Here is a 16,378-nt window from a genome sequence, read left to right as displayed (position 1 = left end):
TCTGGTGCCTGCAGGGTGGATTGCACTGAGTTTGGTGCTTAATGAGGGGCATATATTATTCACTTAAACAAAGCACATGGAAATCAGCTTAGTCCAGTTTTATCTGTGAAGTAGAAAGAGGCAAAATGTTATACATTCATTCATCAAAAAAGGCAATTTCGGACTAATACTGTTGGCAGTTTGTACAAAAAAAATGAAAGAACATCTTGAGAAAAGGAAAGAGTATTTCATTGTTTTGCATTTACTGCTTTGCGCTGAAAATTGAGCTAAAATAAATAATGAGAAGTTAAAAACATGCATAAGTGACTTCTTGCTTTGATAGCAATGAGAAGACCGAGAAACAGAGGGAAGTTGATTTCTGTGAAAAAACAGCTGAAATATTGTTTTGGTGCAACCCACAGCGAATTACCAGTGCCATTAAATGGTCCCTGTGAAAGTGGCTCGCGTGGCTCTGTTGCCCAGCACGGGCTGCACCGCCAGCACCCAGCCGGCTGGAGCAAGGATCAGACCGAGATGCAAATAGCTCTGTGGCTAATTCAGCCCGAGGGCCCTGCAGGGTACAGCGAGCCAGTCCTCGATTTGTGCAGGTTATGAAAGCGTAACTCTTTTCCACCTTTATAACTGGTTTATCATGGCGTTCGCCTGGCGACTCACTCTCAGCCCTCCCCGATCCCCCCGTAGCGCTGGGCGTCCAAGAACGAGGCCGGCTTAAAGGTGCCCCCAACCTCCCTGCACTGTTTGGAGGGGAGATGCCACGAGCCCCTTCAACCCCCACTTAGCGTCGCAGCTCGGCCGGGCTCAGGGGCTGCATCAGCGTCAGCGAGCGGTGTTTTACATCCCGTGCTTCGTCTGCTGAGGTTGGCGTCGTTGCTGCCCTCCGCCCACGGCAGCCCAGGATCGCGCTCCGCGTTCAGGGCACGAGCGAAGCGGTGCCGGGTAGAGCGGGGCTGATGACCGAGGGAGGTGCCCGACCCTGCTCGTCTGTCTGTCCTAAAGACCTGCCGCCCGTGATGGCAGCGGGGCAGGCCGGGCTCCTCCAGGCGCTGCCGTGACGCCCTGTGCTTCGCCTGAGTGCGCCAGATCTGCCTGCACCCGCGCTCGTGGGGCAGTTCCTCTGCAGAGCAGACTTTGGTTGCTGCTGTGGCTCTCAGTTCCTAGGCTTCTCCCGTTCGGTATAAATCACCCTCACAGATTGAAACCATTCTTCACATTCCTGTTTTTTTTTCTTAATTTATCCCCCAACAGGGGAACCATATTAGCCTAAACCAATATAGTCACAGTAAATAACTCAGTAATAAGGTTGCCATTACAGAATAGTCCAAATCCATCACAAACAGCCGGTATTAAACACCATATCTTGAGGCTGATCAATTTGAACAGTGTGACAGCAAAATTGATGCCTTGTTAACCGAGATGCAATTGCTGTACTTAGGTTTTGTGCAATGCATTTGAAAACTGAAGGGCTCAGTTTAGAAGCGGGCTGGACGATGCAGGACGGAGACTGAAGTTATTGGCTCTGCCTAGGACCAGGGTGCTAGAATTAAATAGTCAAGTTTCTTGATGAAACATGATAAAAATATAAAAAAAAAAATCTGCCAAATTTGAAGATGTGCCTTAGTTTTCCTCCACCCCTTTTTGTCAGTTTTCTTGTGAATAGCCTCCCTCAGGAGCATTTTTGAAACAGTGATGTTAAAGCAAATATATGAGGCTCATTCGAGACCCATAAAGGCAATCCACGTGGGTGAGCTGGTGCCAGGACTAATGTTGGCAGCGCCTCGCGATGAACATTTTGCAAGCATTTTCCCAGCTGAAGCATTTTCCCTTTAATGCGTAGTGAATAAATTCCCCTGGAATTTCCCGGTTCCCGTGCAGCGAAGGGAGGTGGGACAGCGCTTGTGTCCTGCCGCCGGCTTGCCCAGGCCGATCCTCGCCCGAGCGGCATCCCAGGCGGGGATCATACATGCTGTCTGCTGTGTCTTCAGCAGGTCTCCTGGACCTCACCTTAGAAGTACGTTGAATCTTGGTTTAAAAAATGCAACCCTTTTCCTCAGATTTGAGAAAAATAACCTCCTGGCAACATATGATCCTGTCCCAAGCTCTGCTAACAATGTTTGCTGAAATTAGGGCCAAGTCTACTGAAAGATGTGTTTCCTGTAGAAGCCAAAAAATTAAAAATTAAAAAAACCCCAGTGACTTAATCAATTTGAAAGTGCTATCTAGCCTACCAGCTAAGTTATTTGTAGGCTCTAATTAAACCTGCCTTATATTTTCTTTGATGTCTTTGTGGGCAGAGTGATATTTTCAAGATCAAGTCATCCATCCAAAAAGGTTGAGGATTTAAATGCAATTTATTAGGGATTTGGCACATACCAAGCCTTGAAAATGTCTAATACTGTACTAAATGTCTGTTTTATTTAAGGTAATGACTGTACTTGGAAACCAGCTGTTGGATTATGCATAGTAAATCAGCGTGCTGTGCGAACCTATCTCCTTAGGATTTCAGTTGTGCTGCAAACTGCTTTTTTATTACACTGTCTTCCTCTTGCTCGGAGTTTTTATAAGCTTTGCGAGAGATTTTCTCTGCCAGTGCGTGGTTAGAGCCGACTATTTTTAAGAGGCTGTGAAATGGTCTTACACGGGAACTAGGAAAGCCCCCAGCACTAAAAATGCAGTCCTGCTCGGGCAGACAGACCCTCCGACTCCCGTCAGGCTGGCTGAGTGCTAGAACTTGCGTTCAGCTGTTTTGCCAGGGAATGAAATACTTAGTTCAGGGCTTTCTGAGGGCCTAGGGCAACACAGCGTCCTGGCAGCCTGGAGCGAGCTGGCTTTTGGTCTGGGAAGCCCGGCTGGATTTGGAGGAGAAAACCCCTTGGGCACACTGGAGGGGCACAAAGTGGCGGCCTCCCCGTTGCCCAGGCAGTGCCGGTGCCGGGTGGCGGCTGCGGCTGCCGCTGGCAGGCAGATGTGCCGGGGCACCGGGCTTTCGCGGGGGGCGAGTGGGCTCTGCAGACGCGGAGCAGGAGGTTTCTACCTTGGGCTTCTCCTGCCCTTGGCAGAGTTTCGTGGTCTGGATTTGTGGTTGGCACGTTCCGGAAAATCGCAGCGTTGTGCTGTATTTCTGATGCTGATTTGTAGCAGGAATGGGGCAGGAAGGGCAGCGAGGTGCCAAGCGCTCAGCCCAGCTGCTCCGTCCGCTCGCGAAATCCAGCCCCCGCCTCCTGAGCTGCGTGAAGAAGCAAGACGGCCCAGCACCAGCTGACAGACGGAGATGCCATATTGCGGTTGCCGATGAATGAACAAATAAATGCCTGGTACTCCGCAGGTGCCAGTTTATTGCCCCTGCCCTTTTCGTACAGTGACATTTATTTCTTTTTTAACTAATGAGTGCTTAGGTGATGTTTTCTCACAGGATCCAGAACCTTTGTTTCATTTTCCTCCATATTTCAGCCTCTTTTCTTGGTGCCCTCGATGGTTAGAGCTGGGCGTTTTGTTCTGTCAAATACTTTGCTCGACTGAAAACGCAATTTGAAAATCCAAAACGCAGCGCGGGTTGTCGTGACGCTGCCGCTGTGCTCCGCGCGGGCAGGGACGGTTTGCGGCGCGGGACTTCTGCTTCCCGAGGGACGTGAGGGAGGCCTGAACCGCGGTGGCCGGCAGCCCCTGGCCCCGGCGGGGCAGATACAGGCGAACGCCCGTTGCTGGCCGGTGCCGTGCGCTGGCGGGGGTTGTGGCGGTGTAGGTACAGCCGCAGCGGCCCCTGCAGCGGCGCCCGCACCCTCGCAGCGAGAGGCGGTGGGGAGGCGGCAGGCCCCGCTCTGGGCGGGCCGTGCGTGGAGGGGGCCGTTTGACGGAACCCGCGGCTCCGGGCAGGGGGTCTGGCTGCGAGCCGCGCCCGCTGGAGCAGGGCAGGCTGCCGCTGCCCGGGACCCGCTGCTTGCTGCGTGTGCGTGCCCGGAGCAGGCATCAGAGGGTGCCAGGGCAGCGAGGGGCTGAAGCGGCTTTGAGGCGCAGCAGCAGGCAGGTGTCGTGGAAAATGCCAAGCGAAGCGAACAGCGCTGTGCTGGGCTTCGTCGTCCGTAGAGGCCGATTCCCTGCAAAGAAATGGAAACTCTGGAGCGGCGCTGCCGAAAGAAGGTATTGGGAAGGGAGGGGTGTTTAATCCACCCTGCCCTGTTAATTTTATCAACCGCAACAGCAAGAGGGTGACTGTTGCTGTCAGCGCACAGCATCTCCTGGTGACAAGATCCCAGGTGAGACAAGCGGCCGCAGCAAAGCCTGGCTCACGAGGAGGGCAGCAAGCCCGGTCCGCTGCGTGGGGAGCTCAACTTTGGTGGCTTTGGGGCCCAGAGCTGCTGCTTCACGAGTTCAACAGCCTCTTTGCTTCATTTTTATGTGGATTATTACTGGTACGAGGAAGACGTCGTTGCATTGCAGGTCATCGTCTATAGAAGACGTCTTCCCTTGCCATCTGCAATTCCTGCTCACGCTGAGTGCTATGGCAACAGCTTTCGTGCGATGCGCTGTGAGGCAGCACAGCCGGCTCCAGCGTGGCACGGGCTCTTCAGACCTGTCGCTCCCCAAACTGTGGCAGCCTAACTGCGGGGTTCATCTCTTTGTCATAAATAAGCAATTGCTAATTAGTATCCAATGTTAACCATCTTTTTTTCCCCCCCAGTTTGCAATCAGAGCTGAAATAGCCTTCCTGACACGCGTAGCTCGCTGCTGAGTTACGAGTCTTGCTCCGGCCTGAGCTGCCCCCCAGCTTCTGGCGTCTCGGGAAGGATGGCAGCGAGCGGGTCGGCTGCCCCTGACTGCGCTGGCTGTGACTGCAGCAGGTACTGCAGAAGTCATGCCCTGGGCTGGGCTGCGGCCATAAAGCAACGTGGCAGGTGGCTTTTTTCCGTCTAAATGTTAGTGAGCAATCCATTGCTTCGTTTAAAGTTGGATTAGCCTGCCTGACCTGCCGTCCAACTTTCTAATGGCACTACTGCATCTGGAGGGGAGCTGCTGGCCTTTCAAACGGGAGGCTTGAAAACCGGTGGGCGTTCAGGCCGCTCTGTTTCTTCCTCTGCTTTTGCAGCGAAGCAGGCTCAGTCCCGATTTTCCTGTGTGATCGTGCCGCAGTTCCATGGGGTCTTTTTGTGTGCGTGCAGAGGGGAGAGCAGCCTCGCAGCAGGACGGATAAAGGAGGGGGGACTTTGGTTTTCGAGTAGACTCGTGATCCTTACGGTGTCCACTCCTGCAGCAGGTGCTGCTGCGTACGGGGGTGCTGCCAAAGACCTGCCCGTCACTGAAGCCTTTGGCTACAGCCTGCGCGCGGGGCTGTTTTATACTCAGCCCATCAGATGCACTGGGTTTATTTGTATTGAAGGTCATTTCAGTTTGCCTTGAAAAATCCGTGTTTTCCAGGTTACTAGCGTGTAAGGGGGCTGTGCTGCCCGGCGCTGTGGGACGAGACGGCTGCTCCGGCGGCGCGGGGCTGCACGCACGGCCCTTGCCGCTCCCCTTGGAAATGCGTGCTCTCTGACGGTTCGGTTCGATAGCTGGGTGTGTGCAGGGGCTGTGCTGAGGGGAGTCCAGATGGCTTGTCAAGGCAATGAGCCACCAAGAACGATGTGCTAAAACGTTTAGTCTGGGCCCATTGGATCTGCAGGCAGGTTTGTGGCGCGGCCGCTCTGCCCCGGCACAGGCCCCGCTCGAGGACTGGTGCCGGTCGGAGCAGCGGTCGTGGCCGTGTGGGACATCGAGGAAGCAGAGCCACCCCTCCCTGGATCACCTGCCTAGGTCCAGGGGAAACCTGTGCAAGGGGGAACAGCAGGAGAGGGACTGTCTGCCAGAATATTTTGAGTCTGTTATCGTCCCAAATTACACACGGCGGGAGATGAGGCTCTTCATAACATAAAACCTCTATGTGAAAACTCTATATAGAATCCTCTTTTTGCTTCTCTTTGATTTTGGGGGACGGTTTGTCCCGTATCTTTTCTCCTCTGTGCTACTAGAGCTCTGGAGAAAAGACCTTGCCTGCTTTCAGCCCCCCTTGCTGTGCTCCCCAGTCGGGCTTGATGGTGGAGCACGTCTCGCTCTGGACAGAAGGGAAGGATAAAGTTTTTAGTCTCTTTCTGGGCAGGGCAGCATTTTTCTCTCTTCCAGGAGCCCCTGGGGGAGCTTATTTATATAATCTGTGCTCCACAGCGTTGCAAATCTCCCAGGTACGTGATATTCTTGGAACACGGTTTCTTATAAAGTGGATTTGAGAGGAGGCCGCTGTCTGGAGTAAGTCGTGAGCGCTGTATCGGCTAGTGCAAACGGGCTCCGCTCCGTCTCGTTGGGAGCTCAAACAGGCCGTGCGGATGGGCAGCAAGGCGAGCGAAAGCGGAGCTGGAGGAAGGATGCTCGGCTGGGTCGCCGCTCGCTCTTCACCCGCTGCACTGAATCAGGCGCGGGCGAGTACGTCTGTCTCAGTGTGTGCATCTCCGAATTACTGCTGCTGAAGTGCCACATAAAATATGTTGTGAGTTTGTTTCATACAGGAAGCAGGGACATTTGGCAGGAGATAAAGACCATCCTTTAAAGTAAGGGACAGGTGGTTACCAGAACCCTGGCTGCCAGCTTTCCACAGTTAAATAAATGAAGGCCAAACCCGACATATGTTATGAATACTTGTCTGCCTATATCATTTGAAGCTGCAGATGGCTGAATGCAGTTCGCGTTATTGGAAAGCCTTGACGTGTTGTTTATGCTGTTTCTTTGCTGTGGCCAACATACTCAGAACTGATCGGTTTTAGGGTGTTCTCGTTTGGAGAGCTGCAGTGACCGCTTGGGGGTCGGGTACGCCACGCTGTGCAAACTGGCTCTTCCAGGGGCATCGCGTGGGTCTCCCCAGATGACCCACGGGGTAATGCGCAGCGCGTGAGGACAGACCTGGCCTCCTCCGTGCATGCATTGGACTTGAACCAGCCACGTCTGCACTGCGGGGGACCGGTCCGTCACCACGAGCTGCTCGTGACCACGTCACCGCGGGCTCTTGCCTTCCCCCCGTGCAGGGGAGAGGGAGCGGCGCAGCCCTTCGCGTAGCGGGACAGGCGGTACAAGCGTTGCGCTGGCGGTCTCCCTGCGAGGAGGACTTCACCGTGGCAGCTGGCGGGAAGGTGTTAGCAGTAGCTCCAGATGTTATTTTTTGCATCGCCGTGTGTGGTAGTGATGCGCTGCTCAGTAAGGGCAAGATCTGGCAAAACTGTCAAAATAACGTACTGGAGAAGTGATTCTCTGACTCAGAAAGAAGTGAGGGCTGCCAGTGGCAATGCAGCAGTTCTCCAAAAGCAGTTTGCTTTCCTGCATATGGGGCTTTCCTGGCCTCGCTTCCTCCTGAGGGACCCGGGTGGAGCGGACACATGCAAAGGTGCCTCCTACCCTCAGATATGTAGAAACCCATCTAATACCTCAGTTTCCAAGCCAGCGTGGATGGGTGATCTTGGAATCTCAGTTTTTCTATATTCAGAGTATGTCGCACTGCGTGGAGAGTCTCTCTTTTGGGTGTTTCTGTCGCTGCTGTGCCCTGTTGTGTCTTAGCACCTCTGGCCCATAACCAGCGGACCGGCTTGCGACACCTCTCCCTTTCTTGGCTCACAGCTGTGCTTAAGTTGGGTTTTCAGTTCAGACTTATTTTCTAGAATCTTTTGATTTTCTTAGATGAACTCCGTAGAGGGAACAGTCGGAGTGGTCTCTCTTAGCCCCCGTCTGTGCTTGGAGCTATCCTGCAGAAAGCAGTGGTGAAAGTCCAGCTGGCTTTTGAATCAGACCAGGATTTGGAGCATTATCCCTGTATCAATGGCAGACAAGCAAGCTAAAGGAAATAGCTATATATATGTTTAACGTATTGTGAAATGAGCTTGCATTGGACTATTTTTTTTGTGATGTGCAACAGAAAAGTGTGCAAAGGGGCAACAGATTTCTGGAATCTCAGTCGACAAAATGCCACATCACAGGGTTTTGCCATATGCATTTCATTTTAGTTTCACAAAATGCGACTCCAAGGTGGATTTTCTGAATCCCTGGGACAATAGAGCTTAGTAGGCAGCAAAACATTTTGTAGTTCAGGAACCTGGATACCTAGATTGGTGGCAACAAGCTGGTGCACCTGCATATCTCTCTGTCTTGTCATACATATTGCTGCTTTCTCTGTGTAATTCAGTGTGATCCTGTGAGGAGCCCAAGGAATAGATATGGGGGTGTGTGTGTGAAGTGATATCTCCTGATGGCTATTAGCAATAGCTGTATTCTTTTTACTATACTGAGTTCTTAGCGGAGACCAAAGGCATTCTGAGTATCCCAGTCTGATTTATAGCAGCTTCAAGCATCCGCATCCTATGGACATATTCATAGTTTGGACCAAGACTGAGAGTAAGATAGGGGTTCAGGAAGAGAAGAATGTTTATGTTTTGATTATGGAAGATTTTCAAGACTAAAATGCCATGAAAAGAGTATGGCTTACTGGGATAATGCTGTATAGTAGAAGTGGCTGTTGGCTAGAGTTAATATCAGGGTGAGCTGGAAAGGAGGTAAGGGAGAACTTTGACCACACCTGCATTCTGACCACACCTAGCACTCAAAGTCGTGTGACTGAAGATGACTCACTGTGTAGTTATGGGTCCCTTGTGCATGTTCACAGTTAGGGCTGGGGTAGGGAAAAGCAGGCTTGAAAAAGGGAGTTTAATCTTAGATTATGCTGCACTTGCAAGCCTTGTGTGAGGATTGGTATGAGCAAGGATGTACAGTTTGTGTTTGCTTCCTGGGTAGTGAGTAACATGCAGTGAGCTAAAGCTGCTTGCTAGCAAGAGTTAGGGTTAGGCTTTGGAGAGGTACAGGAAAGCTTTGATTACATCTGCATTTTGAAAGATTTTGGAAGTTCTTTTTTACCTTGTGCTCTAAGAGTGGGGCTGTTTAAAGTGAGTGTGTGGGCAAAGGAGGTACTTTAATAGGTATCAGGAAGGATTTGTCAGGGTTCTCTGGGAGAGCAACATGATGGGCTTGGAAAGTTCCTCAGCTATTTAGAATTCAAGTTATTTAGTTCCTGGCTGGTATCCAGTATTCAGTATTTCTATTGCTCTGCCTGGAAGAATTTCTACCTCTCTGGGGTTTGTGCAAGTATGTTGCTCCGAGTCCAGAAACTAATGATCAAGGGTGACCATCTGTGACCTCTTAGTAAGCATCTGGATGTACATTTTCCACTTCTGAGGTGTTGAGATAACTCAGCACTGTTGCTGCCGGGACTTGAAAGCGTATCATCAGATATAATAATGCTTTTCAGCTACACATGTTGTTTTGTGGTCTCTCGTAAATGAAAATCAGTTCTGCAGGTGGCTAAAACTAGAGGATAATTTGTTTCCATGCTCATTTGAAGCATCATAGCAAACTCAAAGCTGTGAACTGAAGACAGAAATAAAAGCAGAATGTGATTTCAGAAAGCCTCCGTTTTCTGTGATGGGGAAGTAACTAAGCAGTGCGGCTGCTGATGCAAAGCTTTCATCTGCCCAAGCAAAAAAAGTTATTATCTTCAGCTGAAGCTGATCAGGTGTTGACTGGTATTTGAGCAGCCTATCCAGGCAGCTATTTGGGTGAGAAATATGCTGTGAGGATGAGACTTTGATGTACTTACAACTTCTGAATTCCCATTATGTTTTTGATTATGCTTCCCGTTTGGAGATCCAGGGACATCACTCCGCTGATGGTGCCGAAACCGAAGAAGGGAATTTCACGCTCCTCTCCTCCATGTTATTTTTTCCAACTTTCCTGTTCCTCTTTATAATTGAAGAGAAGCCTGGAGAAATGCATTAATAACAGCAAGTCAAAGGCCTTGCCTTAGAGAGACAGGGTGATATTGGAAAAGAGAGGAGATCAGAGAATAGTAGATATTTTGGCTGGAAGGGACCTCTGCACGTCCCTAGTCCCTGGAAGCAGGAGCATTGCTAGCACGAAGTCAGGACAGCCCTGGCTTTGTCTAGCTGAGCCCTGAAAACCTCCCAGGTTTAATTGTTCTCCTACAGCTTTCTGTTGCTCTCTGTGATGAAGTCACTAGTGACTTTTCAGATCTTCTTAATAAAGGACCCCGTGCCTTGCGGCTGAATACAGGCAAGGCCCGTAGCTGCAGAAGGCTCTCTCTGCCTCCATCCTACCTCCCTCTTCAGCCCGGGGAGGGCTGTAGTTACACTTCCTCCTCCAGCAGAACCAGGAAAGGGAAGGGTCTGCGCACGAGCCAGGGACGGGGTCTTCTGCTCCAGTTTACCCCGTCAGACACAGCTCCACTCCTTGATCTGGAGTAAGGCCGTGGATCTGTAGACCTGTAGACGTGGCTGAGCGTTTAGCTGCTGACAAATATGGGAAGGTCCCTACGAGCAGCGATTCTCCATGGCCAAATCAGAGCCAAATGCAAAGAAAGAGGGGGCCTCCCAGACCCCTTAGACACCCTCTAGTCTCCTCGGAATCCCTGCAGATTTCTCCCTTCTTCCCCAGAGGCATTTCTTGACCATGTAGATGCCTTAGCACCCCTCTACTGCACTCTGGACCCCTCTTTTCCACAGAATTGGGCCCCCCAGCTCTCTTCTGGGCCCCCAGGCCTAGAGGGGGTGCTTGGTCAGTTCCCTTAGCCCAGTGCAGATGTCAGACAATTATTCTCGAAAAGCAAGGGAAAACCTCAAAAAAGAATAGCTACAGTGGAGGGGTCTGTGGTGCTGATACATGCTGGGCTCCAGCTCTGGCAGAGGAAGTCTTTTAACCCCATATTTAGGGTGCAGCAGGTCTCTAATTCTTCCTCTGCAGTGGGTTAGTTGGTGAAGAGCTAGAGCTACTGACCGTGATGGGAAATTTTCAGAAATATTTTCTCCTGCTGGGAAACGCAGACTGGCTTAAAGCACAGTGGTGGGCTGATCTGGCTCAGTGTGACCGGGGCTTCTGACCTGGCGCCTGGAGGGCTGTGTGAGGGGTAGCTCTGGGCGACTGGCACCCACCCAGAGATCGGGTGCCAGGAGGCTCCGCTTGAGCCGGTGTTGTATGGGCTCTTGGACACCCTGCTGAGGGCTGGAAGCCAAAAAGCCATGGCAATGCCTAAAAATCCCAGTGCAGCTGGAGTTTATTGCCTGTTTCCTGGCTGCTTGAGAAGGAAACCGGACACAAGGCTTTTGGGCCGCATGAGGTGTTGCACCAGCGTTGTTCAAGGAAGTTGAAACGTCAGGTCACTTTGATTATTTTGCATTTTGGATTTTTGGCCCTGCGAATGCACAGCACGGCCCCTCCCGAGGCACTAGGTACCTTCCAAAGTCTGGTTTTCTGCACGTGGTCACGCCATGTCTGTCTGCCTCCGTCCGGCAATGCCCACGCTACCTTCCAGCGGGAGAGAGTCTCAAAGCCGGTAGCACGTTTCTAGAAAGGCAGGCAAAGAAGAAAGAGCTTATTCGGGCTCTGAACTGATGGAAAAGCAGCAGAAACTGTACAGGGACAAACTCTTACAAATGCCCAGGCACCGGAAAATCTTCAGGCAGGGACCCAGCTAGGCAATGAGACAACTTCCCAGGGATCCTCATTAGCTCTGGCGCTCGCCAAACCGCTTGCTCTTGTTTTAAGCTTTATTTGGAGAAACCTATTTCTCTCTGGAGTGCACAGGAGGCACGGTAATTGCTCCGGGCAGCCTTCTCCTCTTGCTGGTCGTGTGGCAGTAATTACTTTCTGGGCAAATTCGCTTAATTAGGCCCACCGAGGGGATGCTCTCGCAGCACTGTTGCTGCTCTTTAAACTCCCACATACGAGGGAGCAGCATCACACTTTGAGGACTTTGCTTTTTCTTTGAAAATAATTGGGTGTAAACCAGCGGGGAAAACTATTTCCTTATTGCTAATACATTTATCTAGTCAAACTGTCACCGTGTATTTAAACAGTGGTGGATGGTGAGCAATAAACATTCCTTTTTGTGGCCAAATGAGTTTGTGGATTATGTATTTTTTTTTTTTTAGAGGATGGTCAAGGTTGAAATCTGAGCTCTCATGTTCATGTTTGGCTCCTATTTCTGTTGGAGAAATTAGGTCCTAAGTGGGAAATGGAGAACCCCCAAATCCCTGCTTGTTCTGCACCTTGTTACAGGTGAGAAAATGTAGAAAAAAGCCTGACACTAAAACAACTTAGATTTTCTTGATTTTCTACTTCGATGAAAGGAAGAACTGTGTTTTAGAAAGGAGCCAGACAGATGTGACCTCCAGCATGCAGGAAAACTGTATGATACAAATGTCTTTAATAATTTTTTCATTTAAAGTTTCACTTCAACATCATACTGTTTTGCTTAGTTGGGTTATGACTTCAATAAGTCCTTTGGTCATACTATTAATGAAGAGTGCTTAAAATGAAGAGTAGCTTCACAGCCAAGTGTTCTTTGGCAGCTGAAAGATTTTTTTTCTCTCCTGTGAAAATGAGAACATAGCTTGTGACTTTTCTTTCTCGTTTGTTGGGGCTTACAAAAGGGCTGAATATTTGGCAGCTGGAAGAAGAGTAGTAACTAATGCTCATCGTCCAACGCTCTCATTTTGGAGGGCTTCATGAGATCTTCACCGAAGCGCGGCCCCTGGGATGAATGGCTGGGGAAGGAGAAAGGGTGCTTGTATCGGAGGACTTGGGCTTCATTTAAGAACGTGGTTTTGCAGCTGTGATGTTGCTGGAGCCGTTAAGGTGAGGCAGGCTGAACTGGCCAGTGCTCGGGACGCCTTCAAGGGAAGGCTGGCGGTGGAAAGGACGGTGACTGCGAGCCCGGGGCCGTGTCGCTGTGCCCCTTCCCTGGAGTCGCGCTCGGGCTGCCGCAGCGTGGAGCCCACCGCCTCCCATTTCACGCGGCTTAAAACCCAGATCCTGAACGTTTGCATCATGCAAAATCTGCTTTGCGTAACCCATGGGATTGTTAGTTACTAGTGCCCTAAACTACCCCCGTACCTTTTAATTTCTTTTAATTATGCATCGCACTTGTCTCACGTGTGCATATTCAGCTGTGCAGAGCTCCCGTCGGGCAACGAGCTCCTCGTAAAACCAGCCCAGAAGTGGCTGCAGGTCAGTGAAGCTCCTGAGCTGTGCTCTCCTTCAGGACAGAAACAGTTCAGTAAATCCCGTGGGTAATACTTAAGTCTCCCATGATTTCTCCTTATAAAGCTTTATCTGAACATTACAATATTTTTTATTAAGTCAGCTGTGACTTCAGGAAGTTCTTTAATTAGGGTTATGCGTAATGCAAGGCTGCCTAAAATTAAAAGGAGGTTCTTGGCCAAGTTACATTCAAGCATAATTAAGTTAAATAATGTTGCAAGGAAATAAAAGACCATTTTTGGAAACAGGAGATTAATTATTCCGATGCAAAGCCATAGGGAATACAAAAAAAGATTTTTTTTCCCTCAGTAACTTGTAGTTGCAAAGCTGTGAACACTTGAATAGGTGTTTATAAATTCTATTTTTTGAAAAATATTATTTAGGACCTTTGTGGGGGTTGTTCATGTAAAAACCTTTGCTGTGCATGTGTCTGAGAATATCAGTTGACTTCACAAGCTCTGTGCTGTTATTTATTAATCAGCCCGAGAGCGGTTTTCTGTGATGCTCTGCGTGACGGTACGACAGGGCCGGCCGACTCTCCGCCAGCTCTCCGTTCTGCTGACCTGCTTTTTCTCTCGTGCGCAAAGGAGTAAGGGCAGAAAATCTCCTTTTTCACAGCATTTCTGACTAAATCCAAAAGTGGAAGAATGAAAATGGAGAGAACTCGTTTTTTACCGGCTGTCCCGTCTGGTTTTGTTGACTAAAGCGCTTTAAGCGTGCGCGGGGCACGGGGACGTCTGCGAGCCCTCGCCGGGGGGTCCGCCTGGCTGCCCCTGCGAACTGCCAAGACTCCGCGTAACCAACTACTTGCACTGTTGCACCAAAAATGAGCTGGGTCTTCTAGGCAGCGTTTCAGGTCTGCGTACTTATTGGGGTTACTGTATGAGAAGGGACCTCAATGGCCCTGGGAATTTTGTAGGATTCAATGAATTTCAATGAATTTCTTTCTTAAGTAGATGAAGCTTTTTCTTCATCTTGGTAATAAGCAAGGCTCAAAAATTATTGCATTTTCACCAAGAAAATGGCAGTTCAGCCACTCCACTCGCCTGCTGTTTAGACCGATGATCAGGACCAAATGCATTGACTAAAAATAGCTCCGGACTCAAGGGGGTGGCAAAAACAGCCCAGCTGCTCACCTGACTGAGAACAAATGCGACCTTCTGAAGGGATTTTGGAAATACTAATTTTTAAGGGCATAGGCAGGTGGTTGGCCTCCTTGATGGATAGCGTGAGAGTTAGTTTTCCAAAGAAATACGTGTGCCTTTCACCCCAGGCTTAAGGGGCATCAGCATATTTGCTGCAAGCAGCTTTTGTGCAGTGCGTGCTGCAACCAGAAAGATGTCCTTTGCGAGAGCTGCAGGTGGGAGCCTAGGGACAGCTTTTTCGCACCATCACAGCCGTGAGTGCATTACCAGAAAAGGTGTGCGATGTGATGCAGTAATATGTTCTGCTTAGCTGTGGTGCATCTGGCTAATGCATCTCAGCAGTGTATTGCATCCATTAAAAAGCCAGCAGGGTCCCGGAGCTACAGTAACTTGCATCTTCTCAGGTAGAGTCAAAAGAGAAAGAAAAATCTAAATTGGTCCCTCTGCTAAAAGAGTGCTTGCAGAAACTCGCTTGATAATGCTATTTTGAGTGGGATATGCAGTCTGTGTCACCCATCCCCTTGCCTTTTCTCTCCATGCAATGAGGCAGCTCTACTCACGCAGCGTCCGAGGCAGCTGCTGCTGCAGAAGATGGCAAAACTGCAAAAGATTTCAGCAGAAACGAGGTTTTCCGTGGCTGCTTCAACTTGCTGCAAAGGGGGTGCCGTTCTGGGTTGTAAATCATTGATGATATGGTTCAACATGGCCTTTGCGTTGAAGAGCAAACCCATATTAAAACTTGCCCATGTTAAATTATGCCTTTAGAAGGGTGTAGAGGGACAGTAGTGAATGAAAGCTGCAGGGTGTGGAGGATGGGAAGCAAGCAGGGTGATACAGGCTAGAAATGCAGGCACGTCGGTCACGGCAGGGTCATCAGGCAGCAGGACTTCAGGGTCCACCAGCACTTCCAGAGCGCGGCTGGGCAGCGCTGCCAGGGCTGCAGGAGCGGCCGAGTAATGAAATCAGCATTTCAAATGTCTCTTTCGCTAATCCACTTACACTGACAGGTTAGACGGATCAGGGATGAGTTGAGTTAAAGAAAGAGCTTTCCAGGCCATAAATGGATTGATAAAATATAATTCTATTAAGAGATCATCCCAGGCGCCTCTCGAGTCTGAATGGCGTTAGTAATTGTGTGGGAATCCGCGTCTCAGACAGATTAAGGCAATCTCTATTTCCCAAGCAGGTTGTCTGTGGGGACAGCGTTACGTAAAGTAGACGTTCATGTATTGAAAAGTAGTTGTGCAGTTAGGAACGGTGTTGAGCTTTTACGCCGAGCGCTGAGCCTCTCGGATGCTTGGCAGGGCCAGAGGCAGGAGAATCGATCCATTTAGAAAAGCAAATTTTGCAAACTCTAAAAATAAAATTGTGTTCCAAGCACACGGGAACAAGCACGTTCCTGCGCCAGGGTCCCCAGGCCTGGGGACCTTCTGCGGCTGCTGTCGGGGAAGGTGGCTGGGAGGAAGGCAGGACCACGCTGCCTCTGCGCTGGCAGTTTTAGAGGTGCCAAGCCACAGGCCCGCTCCTGGCTTGCCTCTTTCCCCAGAAGTTTATACACGGGAAGTGCAGGAGTCCCCTTCTCCCCGCGAAGAATATCTAAAATGAGCTCGATGCTAAAGAATAGCTAAAATGAGCCCGATGCTAAAGGCGTAGCCCCGTGTGGCCTCCCCGGATTGCGCTGACCCTGTGGGCAGTTGGCTTTGTCGGAAAAGCAGCCGGGATGCTTGTGGGCCCCCGGAGCTCCCGAGGTGAGGAGAGCGGCCGTATCTGCTCTCCAGCTGGGGTGAGCAACGAGCCGCCAGCGCCTGCTTTTTGCATCCAGGCTGAAACCGTGGCTTTGTCCTTCGGTTGTCCCCATCAGGCGTCTGGGGAGACGCTGAAGAGGCAGGCGACAGATTTCAGGTGTGTTGGGAGCGTCCTGCACGACCCCACGCCAGCCACGTGCTCTTGGCGCTTCCCTCCCAGCCGGGTGGCTGCGTCGCGTGGAGAGCTCGAGGACGGCATCATTCGTGCAGACGTCTACCCATAGCTTGCAGCAAAGGGCTGCCACGTGCAGGGCTCCTCTGACACGCTCGAGCAGCGGGAAACCGCATCTGCGTGGAGGAGAGCGCACAGCAGTG

The 16,378-nt window shown here is 50.6% G+C and overlaps 1 protein-coding gene across 6 annotated transcripts in view; it reads left to right on the top strand.

Moving 5' to 3' along the window:
* Positions 1-16,378, top strand: part of NECAB2 (N-terminal EF-hand calcium binding protein 2) — a 119,371-nt gene that overhangs the window by 54,018 nt on the left and 48,975 nt on the right. The gene's annotated exons all lie outside the window — the stretch shown is intronic.

The sequence above is a fragment of the Dromaius novaehollandiae genome, chromosome 13 (assembly GCF_036370855.1).
Source record: "Dromaius novaehollandiae isolate bDroNov1 chromosome 13, bDroNov1.hap1, whole genome shotgun sequence".
Classification (NCBI taxonomy): Eukaryota; Metazoa; Chordata; class Aves; order Casuariiformes; family Dromaiidae; genus Dromaius; species Dromaius novaehollandiae.
Note: the sequence above shows the minus strand (reverse complement) of the source record. Positions and strands in the feature narration are given on the sequence as shown.